Source organism: Chelmon rostratus, chromosome 16, assembly GCF_017976325.1.
Source record: "Chelmon rostratus isolate fCheRos1 chromosome 16, fCheRos1.pri, whole genome shotgun sequence".
NCBI lineage: Eukaryota > Metazoa > Chordata > Actinopteri > Chaetodontiformes > Chaetodontidae > Chelmon > Chelmon rostratus.
This window is the reverse complement of record NC_055673.1, coordinates 17,873,404-17,885,764: the sequence shown is the minus strand read 5'-3', so window position 1 is coordinate 17,885,764 and position 12,361 is coordinate 17,873,404.

The following is a 12,361-nucleotide window of genomic DNA, read 5'->3' as shown; positions in this document are numbered from 1 at the left end:
TACAGAAAGAGTAGTGAATAACTAGCAAGAGAGAAAATAACAAGATAAGATCACAAACACAACTCTCTCTATCTCCTTTTCCCCTTCTTTCCTCAAGCACCAGTGCACAGCTCGCAGCGAGGATACCAGGAGACAATGGGGCATGTTTTTCTTTCTTGCAGCTCCAGCTTATTTCTCCCTTTATGATATTTCCTTTTTTTATGTTTTTCGGCCTTTTTCCACCAGACTGTCCCTAAAACCTTGAAAAGACTGGAAAGCACAAAAAGTCACAGTTAATTCACAACTGACAGTCAGGCTATTAAGTCCACAAATATTTAAAAAAAGAGCTCTTCTGACAGACCAGCCGATCTCAGATGAGCTGCCCAACAGTCCAGAACACTTGTGATGGTGACAGAATGGATAACACTGATAGTTATTAGCGCAGTGGTTTGTGAGAGAGCTAAACAATCACCCCTATGATTAAGTTTCATAAGAGCATGACATGAGATCAAATGACAATATCGGCCTCCTCGCTATCTGAGGAAAGTGGAGGAAGAGGAGATAAAGAGGGCCGTGTTTGTCATCTTATCTTTGTGATCCGCTCTCAGTGGTTAATGAGTAAATTTTCCACGGGCACTACATCCTGCACACTTCTGACACCAATACAGTGGATCATCAGTGCATTCCTGCAAGAAACCTTAGCCTATGCGCAGTATAAGACAGACACCTAGCATCCTCTCGGCTGATTTAAATGTAAATTGTCAGTGATTTTTTAATTATTTCTTGCAGAGGCTACGCTACCATCTAATTTGGATTCATGTGATGTTTTGAACTACAGTGCCACGGTCTATTTTTCCGCTGTTTATAATGATTTCAAGGTGATTTATACTGAAAAACAGTGTACTCCCAAGTGCTGTAAATGAGTAAATAACTATGGCTGCACCAGCCATCAAGCTGGTGATGAATGAATTTTAATACGCAGTAATTACTACTTGTCATCTATCATACATATCACACAATCCGTGAGTGAACTGGGTGTGTGTATTCTTGGCTGTTAGTGGGGAAGTTCAAACTGTGCTTGATGTGGGAATAAAAACCTGCCAGCGGTGGTAGTTTGGGATGTTTTGCTGCAGAAAACTGATTAATGGATGTTTATCTGCGGAAAAATGAATACTATCCTCGTGTCTGCGTGTTCAGATTTGACTGACTTATGACTCCAGAAGGATGCTTTCCTTCTCTGTGTGCCCCAGTAGGCAATGACCGTTGTCACCTGCAGCATTAACTATGTGCTGCCAGTACTCAAAACCTTGCTTCTGCAGCATTTGAGGGCTCAAATAATGAACAAAAGTGACTAATCTGGCAGTAAAAATGACTAATTCCCAATCGAAAAACCTAAATTAATTCATGCACCAACAATTATGTAAATGCTAAATGATTAGATGATTGAAAAATTAACCCCTGACACCTTCTGGATTCTTTCCAGACTATTTTGCAGACATCTAAGCTCTCTCCAGCAGATTTCTAAATGAACACCACACCTCATCTTTGTACTGCCATGATTTGACTAATCAAAACACGGAACTACAGTTTTTGTCATCATTGGCAAGAGAAAATGAAGTGTTTCCGCCATTAGTTACATCCATTCAGCGTCAGTGAGCCACCATTCTTAGTGCCACTGCAATCCCTTCCTGTCAGCTCACATAAAAATGAGTCCAATTAGTCCCACACAGGTATTCACATTTCAAATACAGGGAAAAGAGAGCAGTGGTATTAGACGCCCTGACTTGAGGTGTTAGAATCGTTATTGGGAGGTAAAAAGGTGGATCTCTCCATCCCTGCCTGCAATAGCTACATCATGTGTATCTGCACACGTTATAAAGAAGCAATCTTAGTCAAGCACGGACCTCCCCCCAGTTCTCCACCATCAGCTTCAACAAGTCGGCCTAATTACACAACTGAATGCGTGCTTTGTAAGTGTTTCACAGAAGGATGAATGTAGATCCTCATTTGTCATTGCTTTCCGGAGTCAGTCGACTCGGTTAGGGTCAAGAAAAGATCGTGGTTTGGGTTAAAATAACGCCTTCATAAAGGTTCGGGGACCTTCAACTGAACGTTTTGCTAAAGCATCAAACCGCCCGACCTCCCCCATCTGCAGACTTTGTCGCTCTATAATGTCACATGACTTCCTCCTGTGCCCCGAGCGTAAGAGCGCCATAATTCCTACGGCCACTAGAGGGCTTTGTCATATGTCGTTATTGAGCACTTACTTAAAGAACAGATGCCGTCGTCTGTCTTTGAAGGACACTCTTCAGCTTGAGTCAACTTTGACTATGAAGAACAAAGCTGGCATGTAGGGGGGGGAAATAAAAATAACTGCCACTGAGTCCCTTCCTCTCTCTTGATATCAATATTGCAAGCTTGCGAGCTGGCGTATGCATGTCACCATCAGTGAAGCCTGGCAACAATGCCTTCAGGATCTCCTGCATTATTCAGAGAGCCCAACAAGCGCTAGGGCTCTGCCATTATCTATTTAAATCTGAGCGCAGGCGTGTCCCACTGAAAGCGTGTGCTTGCACCACCACCTGCCCCGCCAACAAGAGATAGAGAGGGCTGCAGAGTGGAGGCGAGGGACTGCTCGATGTAAAAGAGGTAGGAAAACATGCAGAGGGAGAGAGATGGGAGGCTGAAATGTTAATGTTGGGAGGCGGGGGGGGGGGCAGCAGCAAGATGAGGACAGAGGAGGAGGGAGGAGTCAAGCAAGACAGCTATTAGACAAACGTTGTGAAATAAAAATGGGAAAGTGTAGAAAATGGAAGCAGGGTAAGAAGTGATGGAGGCAGATACGAAGAGGGCATTAGGGAAATAGGCAGAAGATGAGATGGGGGAGGAGTGGAGAGAATGAGATGATGAACGGAGCTAAGAAAGAAGGGAGGGAGGAAGAAAAGGGAAGGAAGGAGGAAGCATGAAAGGGGAGGAAGGCAAAGTGAGGGATAAAAGCCAAAAGACAGGGATAGAAGACAGGAAGGGAGCCAGTAAAAAAGGAGACGAAGGAAGGAATGAAGAACTAAGAGGAAAAAGGCACAAAGAAATGTTAAAAAATGGTGCACCTTGAGGAGGGAACTGAGCTAAATGAAATGAATAGCTACCATATGATGTAGCGTTTAAAGACTACTCCTCTCTATCATTTCATATCTCCCTCCCTCCCACCTCGCTCCCCACCACCACCCATTCATCAAATGACTGCCATTCCTTCATCCTCAGTCATGGACGCAATTGCTCATCCACTCCATTAGGCCGGCATCCCGCCTTCCTTTATTCCTGCTCTGCCCCTCCTGCTTTCCTCCACCCTCTGATCGTCTCCAGGTAAAACACATCTGGGAGAGCCATGCCTCCACCATAAAAACATCCACTTTTACAAGTCATTTAATCCGGCATCAAGTCCTCTAATATCATTCCCATTTACTTGCCACTGGGGAGAGATCGCTTCGTATCCAATCAATCAACTTCCGAGGATTTTTCCATGAATCAGGCTTTATGCTCCGCAGTGACTCACCTGTGATCTGAGTGAGCGTCTTACTCGGCAGTGTTTTCTGACACAAATGCTTTGTTTCTTTCACGTTAGAGAAAGCAAAACCACAGCAGTAAAACTGAGAGGAATGCATTAAATAGCGTACATAAGCTGTAAATGTTAGCATGCCTGGCTAGCCAGCTTACTAACTGCAGAGGTAACCTTACTATAGGTATAGATATTTGCTGACCATATTATTTTATTACAGGTTACATTCAAAATGATCCTTTTCAGGGCTGAAACTACTGCTTTGAGGGAGTCCCAGGTGCTCTTAAATCTGAATTTAGAGAAATAACAGTGGCTCCGTCCTGCTCTTTATGTGGCATGGGAATGTTTATACAGCTACAAACTCAATAAAGGCGTCTCATCTCTGTCTGGATACATAGGAGTCGTTTTCTGACATTTTCATAGAAACAGTGGGCGCAATCAATGTTTTTCACAACTGGGTACCAGCTGCTTATACTGTATATTTCCTGCATGTAATTGTCATTGGAAATCCCCCCGACAATCACTACAGAATACACAGTGCAAACACTCGTCTTTCTCAAGTGTATAACACAGCAGGAAGCATGCTGGATATATTTAGTACAGGGGGGGCTGAGCAGAAGCACACACACAAGAATGGAGTCACATTTTATCATACTGTATGAGCTGAACTCTAATACTCCACATGCAATGACTGGCTGAGACTCAAGGTCATCAATCATGAAATTCATCAATTCATCAATCATGAAAGAAGGCAAGATTAAAAACACACACACACACACACACACACACACATACACACACACACACACACATTCCTCTATCAATATATGAATGAACATATGCTAATATGATTCCTTTCCGGAAGCGCTTGAGCCGCAGACCTCAAATCAGCTTCTCTCCTGCTCTGTTTTTTTTCTCTCTCTCTGATCTTAGTGTGAAATGCTCAGTGATCATTCTGCCGCAGTTCTCCATGCAGCCCATAATCATTGCAGCGCTCGCTCACTTATTCTGTCAGTCAGAGAGGAACGGAGAGGGCCAGCTGACACCCAGCACCCACGCATCCTCCGCTCCCCACACCCCCTCACAAACAAACACACACACACGCACACACACACACCAACAACCACTCAAGTAAACGCTAACACAGGCGACCGAAGGCAAACAGACAACCCAGGCGCACAAAGACACACGCGCAGAAAGGCCAGCTCGCCCGGCTGGGGATGGGCAATGGACTTGGGCTTGGGGCTTGCTAGGGTGGAAAGGGGAACAATTTCATGCCCAAGTGCATCAGAGAAGAGTACACTGGGAACACGAGCAAACATTTTTCCACCCAGATAGGTTACAGCAATTACCCTCGCCTCTTTAACCTTGCCGCTCGCCTGCAAGCTCTGTTTCAGGTCCCGTCCACAAGACGAGTCAAACGCAGAGTTTGTGTTGGAGAGTTGGGGGTTGGGTGAGTATCTTTCTCCCCATTACATCATTTTGAGCGGTCTGCAGATCTAGCGTGAGCGTGTACTGTACGAATAGCCATTATGAGTTTGGGCTGACCCGTTATCCTGGCGGAACAGCAGCGGGTGTGATTAAATACTCATCATTCAGGAGGGAAATGTGTCGACACAAGGTGCTGCCTCTCCAGTAAGAGCAGCGCCATTATAGCAACAATGGAGGTATGTATGAATACGAGGGGGAGTGCGAAGGATGTGAAAAAGCATCCACATGAGCGTGTGCATGTGTGCAAGCGACTCCGCCAAACCTGGATTAACAATACAGGCGTCGCTATTTTATTAGTGTTTGTCCTGTCGCCAACACTCCAAGCCTGCCAACAGAGACAAGGGAGGAGAAAGCGCCTTTGACCCAGGAGAGAAGATTAGCATTAATATTACCTCAACCACACTTAGAAAATGTCAGGGTGGCATTAAGTGCAATGGGAACAGCCTTAACCTGTTTAATGTCTACAGGAATATTATATTAACTATGCTGTCATTAATTATTTTGCTCAATCGCTGTGCCTCCAAAAGCCAATCTTCCTATTAATGGTATGCGTTAAAGTTATGAAGCTGAGCTGGAAGAAGGCCGTCTATCATGCTTAGCCTCCAGATTTATTTTATTCTCTTTCCCGCTTCCAGCTCAGTCAGCTGACTGAAGGCATACACTGAGACATTAAGTGCAAATGAAAGTGTCTTCTAAATTTTACCCGGATACGAGACGCTTGAAACGACAAGTGTAAATGCCCAAGATATGCGTCAGTGTGACGCCATCAGCACGATATCAGCAGGGTTATTTTCTCATACTTTGTGAAGCTCCTTCCAGAGCCACGGAGGAAAAAAGCTGTTTTAACAGGCCAAAGATTTCTCCTCATGATGAGTTCATGTGTAAGATTGCTGGAGTGCCCCTTTAAAAATGTTTGTCTCTACATATGAAATTACATGCAATTTGACCTCACTGACATGACTCATTCCACTTGTGTAACTGGGATGGACTGCACGTAATGCAACTGCTTTACTTCAATCAGCTGAAGAATGACATTTCTGGTAACTCGTGGAACCCCATTGTTCCGAAGGCCCATTGTTTCCAATAATGAAACAACAATAGTCCGAAAAAGGTCTAACAACACCCGCCTTATGTGTCTCTGATTGGCTAGTGTTCATTGATTGGTTAGCTTTAGAAAAAATTATCAGAGTCAGAGGGGTGGGTCTTCACAGAATATGAGTGAGAAAAGAAATAATACAATGAATCAGTTCATGTATTCATGGTGAGGGGATGGTCCGGTGCACACAGTTTACACTGACTACACTAGCTGTTAGCAACATGTGCTGAGGTTAGCACGACAAGCCAATTGGCGTGTCAGTCAGAGAATCAGTTGTTCGGGAGCAATTCGGGTCAGTGTTAGTTGTGGATAAGAAATAACGGAATATGCTAATTTTACTGCTTGATACAGTGCAATACATACATGTTTGTGTGCTTTGAATGTTTAAATATAGCCAAAGTGGGATAATTGATGCACTCCTCCTAATACACAAGTTCTTTTTTTTATTTTTCTCAGATATTTATTTTGTATTTCAGTTTCATAGCATGAGGGATGCTTCTCACTATTGTGAGCTAAGTGTTTGTTCATTATTCGTACACTTGCACTACAGCTGTTCAATACAAACATATGCTAATGATTTTTGTCTCCACGATGCAAAACTCACACTGAACTGTGACTCCTAAACTGGTATATGAACCGAACGGTGCCGTTCTGCTGCATAGCATCAATGGTTTAACTAGCAGCCAGCCACATTTGTCATTTCAGCCAACAAAAATGTTATCATCAGCAATGTAAATGTGCAAAAATGACTACAGTCCCATTCCACTTATATCACTGTTTTATAAGACATGCAACTGCTTCAGGTTGCTTCTCCATCTGAATCATGTTCATGACTAATGGTTTGTCTACAGCAAGCTCGAGGATAGCACATTTTTCATCCACGGCAACATTTAGCAAACACTGAATCCACTCCGTATTACACCGACCATGAATGCACCTGGTGATTTTAGCTTCCATAGCGTCTGCAGCATCTACTCATCTCATCTCTGCTAGCCTGCGTTTCATAATGACAGTAATCTCCCTCCTTCCTTCTGTTTGGCTCTGTGAGGAAGATAAAGCTGCAGGACCTGCAGCGTTTAAAATGGCTAATGTTACATCCACTGATTAACTCAAAGGTAAATGTTATATTGTTAATTACCACAGGGATATTAGCAGGCAAGTCAAATTAGACCATGAATCAGTCATGGTGGCCCCTTCAGAACCCGAGCTGAATATTACTCTGGAAAAAAAAAAAATCTGCATCTTGATTATTTAAAATGAGAACCATGCCCATGCCTCTTATCACTCCACCTGATCCTCCAAACTAACTTTGATCTACTTAAGATGGTAGGTTATTTCAAATCTCCGGCTGCTATTGGGGGATTCATGACATGGCTGCAAAAAAGCAGCTCCAATATTCAGACATCTTAAACCTCACCTCCATAAAGCACATGGATGACAGAGTATGGCATGGTTATATTGGGCCAATCTGCTGGTTGTGTTTGCGAGAGCCCAATGAAACCCCCAGCACCAGAGCTGAATGCTCTTTATTGATATGCAATATGCAAAATGGCCTCTTTATGGCTTAACACTCAGCGTGGTTTATAAGAGTCTGGGTTGTGGGGCAAACAGAGAGCGAGGCAGGGAAGGAAAGGTGCTTTCTGTGTACGTATGTATGTGCTTCGCCTGCCACTGCCTCCCGAAATTGTTCTCATCAGCAGCCTCCATTCATCTAAATTTGGATTGAATACACTACATTAACATGGAGGGCATTTCTTTCAAACAACACCATTTCCTGTGGCCTGCGTTTTCATGCAGCGGTCAGCTTTAGAGGGAACTGTAACAATATGAAAACACTCAAAGCCCCTCACCTTGTCACCCAGGCCACTATTGTTTTCCCTCTACTGCAGGATGTCAGCACAGAGCTTTGATATACTGCAGAGATGATAATAAAGTGCTCTGTTGAAAAGGGATACCCTATCAGTGTCAGTTTGTATTGGGGGAATTAAGTGAATCTGAAAGGTTCGACTATTAACGGCAGGGAAATCTGATCTGTTCGATATTTTAAAGATGGTCCACAATTACATTTCTCATTAATGCTCGGCATATTACATTAAAGCAACAGTATGCTAGTTAGCTCAGTTAGCGGTGCAGCAAGCCGACTCTGCCCAGAACAGTCTGGGAGCTCGCAGCGCCGCAAGATTGCTGGTGTTCACACTGCGAGCACTGGAGCTACGATCCACCAGGAAGAAGAGGTTTCCAGGAGAAGAGGAGGGGAATGCTGGCAGACAGCGAACTGGCCTTCTTGCGGCTGAACAAGTAAGGAAGCTAATATTAGCTGGCTTGCTATGTCTGATGCGTTGAACTAACTTTAGTGATCCTCTGACTTATCCTCTAGCACTGCCAGCAGTTCAGAGCTTTCACTTATTCTGTTAAGACACAGGACACACTGGAAACATCTGGTTTCAAGATGCTGAAGCCCACTGACTTTTCTTCCAGAACCGCCAACAAAATGGCATGAAAAGTGCCCCACACCTTCAGTCCCCAGGATAAATTGTGATAATTTGGTGATTCCATGACTTTTGCTCTTTTGACCGAATACTTGAAACATGGTGTAGCACTGGCAAATACCTGTTTAATATCAGCATGCTGGCACCGTCAGTGTGAGCATGTTAGCATGCGTTAGCCTTTCACTCAAAGTACAGTGTCACAAGATCAAATCAATGATGTGCACAATCGATGTTCTTAGGTCACTGACATGACCAAATCAAAATATCCTGTCAGATGCTGGACACTGAGCCACTTTGGGCTAAGAAATTATTTGTTTCTGCAGTCGTTATCCAAAATAATGAACTGGTACCGTTAACAAGCTGTGATTGTTCTGTGTATTATCACGGATCTACAAGGTGTTGCTTTTCCCACTCTCCACATCTGTTTTTCTTTTAAGAGAACAGAGTGTGCAAGAACCTCAAACAGACGACACTTAATCCTCATGCAGCCATCAAGACGGAGCATCATTACCAAGCCTCTTATGTGATAGTGAAAAGAAATAATGGGATTTGTGCAATGCGTGTTGATGCACCAAAATGAGCCCTGGCAAATTCAACCCTACACACTGCAAGAAATATCCATCCCACACAGCCTATTCTTTTTTTTCCCTCGGCTGAAAATAAGAAAATCAATTTTAAGGTTGAATGAGACTTGATAAGTCACAGTGAACCGGCAATTTGATAGCATCTTGCTTTCTTAATGTTCTGGGTTTTCTGGCGAATGAGGAAGGGAAGACGAGGACTGGGATTCCTCCGAAATCTGCTTTCAAGAATTTGCAGGGGTTTTATTTGCTGTTTGGAGTTTTTATTTACGCCCGCAGCACAATGAGCGATAATTAAAAAGGGTAATTTGACACAAATCCTATAATTCCTTCAGCATTTCTGACATATTCTTTAGGTGTATTTTGTGATAGTGCGAAGTTAACAAAGTGGGAGAAAAACTTCATTTCCACTGTTTTTTTCCCTGTGTAACTGTTCACTGTCCTGTCAAACTGACCCCCGTTTTCCATTTAACGGACAAAATCAGTAGCGTGTCCTGCAAACAGAAGGACACGCTTCCTATAACAGAACATGCTGCTTCGACTACCTGGAAATGAGAACAGGCATTTTCTGATTCCAGGCAGAAAAGTGCAGTTGATTGAGGGCGCCTCTATCGGAAAGCAGCCCTCTCTGCAAACTGGGTGTGCAGGCAGGACACACTCCAGAGGAAAGCAGAGGGGATGTGGAGGGAGTCATCTGGATATGACACATTCACTCACCCGGAAAATACAAGTTTCATTTTGTCGTTTGAATCATTTTGAGGGAGGATGAGTTTGAGCGTTCGGGGCCAGTGTGCTACTTACCAAGCTTCGAGCTTGGTGTCCTACTGTAGCGTTAATCATTCATTACACTGACTCCAAAAACGACAGTATCTGGTCAGATAGCACTCCACTTCGTTATCCGCTGATATTTGGTTTCATGTCGTCTGGTTTTGGAGCCATGTTGTGTTTGGTGCGAGGATGTTTATGTACATCACACGCACCAGAAGAGCCCTTTCATACACTAACCCTCCTGTGCACTGAGGCAACCCCCCACTTACACACACACACATGCAGCAGTACACACATGCACACACACCAGTAATCAGAAGCAAAAACGTTGCCAGGTTCGTTCTATTAACTTGATATGCATTACAGTAACACAGCTCATATGAATCCAGTATGTGGTTTTCTCCATAATTTCAGAAAATCATCCTTTACATGGAATTCCACACCGCACAGCACAGGAAAAAAAAGTGTCAAACCACACCTGCGTGGTGTGGTGGGACCGTGTTAAGTGCCTGATCCATCTGGTCTTTATCCAAATGATCTAAGTACTAATAAAGATATAGTAAGGCGGTGCCAGAAGAGGGGATGGGTTGCAGCGGCATGGCTATAACATGCAGGAACAGGGGCGGTAACTGAGATAATTCATGTGAAACCAGGGAGAATGGTTTGCCTCCCTCACAGGAGCGCCAAACGCGCGTTAGAGCTGTAAAAGCTCGCCTCCTTTAATCATCCCAGCACACACAGGTAGAATAATAAATGTGCGGCATCCTAAACGACCCCCGCCTCGCCATCAGCAGCACCCCTGGATGATTCCTGGACTGGGGTGGTCCTGAGGTATCATCTCCTTCCGAGCACCAGCGCCATGCTCGTGGTACGCGGTTCTCGTATGATTAATTAAGCCGTTGTGCACCTCTGCTTCGTAGCCTACTGTAAACGCGATACTTCTGCAGCTAGCGCGAATTCCTCTCCGGGACATGCACACATACATAGCTAACACACACACACACATGCACAAGCGCGCTTTCACGGTCAACGAACATTTACGCACGGATGCAACTCGGCGATCACCATCATCTTGAATTGGCTTGAATTGCCAGCCAAAGACAATTTGATGCATGTTCTGGTGTGTGTGTGTGTGTGTGTGTGTGTGTGTGTGTGTGTGTGTGTGTGTGTGTGTGTGTGTGTGGCGCTCGCAAATGGCGCAACTTCTCATGCTTTTCCTGTCAAGTTGACACAGCTGGGAGCCCCGCTGACAGCAAACCGAGCGGTCCCAGATGTCAGTGCTCGGCCGCGCCAGTACAAAACCAGTATCCGGCCGCTCTCTTACCCCGCGTAAAGACAAAAGCCACATGACAGCCTGCGTGCATCCACGGAGCGAGCGCTCACAGAACATTTGCACAGGAGCACCTGCACCTCCAGCCTCCCCCCTCGCCCCCCTCGACCAGCCGCTTCATGCGTATCCTCACCTTAAAGTCGAGGCTTCTTCTCGCTCACTGGCCGTAATCGTCGCTGGAGTGACGGAAACACAAACGCACGCCTATCCCGCGCAGCTCCCCGACCGCTGTGATGAGGAGGATGGAGGCTGGAGAGACAGCAGCGGTACCGCCTCTCTCTCTCTCTCTCTCTCTCTCTCTCTCTCTCTCTCTCTCTCTCTCTCTCTCTCTCTCTCTCTCTCTCTCTGGTTCACAGGCAGGGCTCCCCGCTGAAATATTACCGGCAACCGATTGGTCTACGGGCTCCTGAGCGACCCCTCTCCGCTGCTCTAGGAGGGGCCAAATGAAGCCGCGGGGACAGAGGTCAACACACCACAACATATGAATCAACCCTACAAGCCGCTCATCTAATTATTATTATTTTTTATTAAAAACGAGCGAGATGTATGTATGCCACGTGTTTCCAAGGTGCGGTTGCATTTGGTCACGATGCAATGCAAAAAAACAAAAAAACAAAACAAAAAAAACCCCATCAAGTTAAATGATGGCAGGAGCTTATTTTAGTTTAGTGCATGGCAGGGCATATATATTTCTTTAGTTGTGTGTTTTACAGTGTTAGTTTGGAAGAATCATACCCACTCCATCCTCAGTGTGGATCATCCGTCCACACAGGCGCGCATCAGCAGTAGGAGTGCAGGCCGTGGGTTCCTCTGAAGCCACACTGTCATGTTTTAACAGCGTAGCCGCCCGCTCTGAATACGCCACCGCGTCACGCACTTCACATAGACGGTAGCTACTGTAAATGGGTCAGAGCAGAGAGAGAGAGAGAGGGGGGGGGGAAACAAAGACTCGTTTTCAATAGGCCTGAAGGCCATTGCATGATTGCATGAGTGTTTTGCTGCGCCGCTGAGGACCACATGCGTCCACGCTTGCAAATAACGACCTAGCCCACATTTATCCTTGTTTCCCTG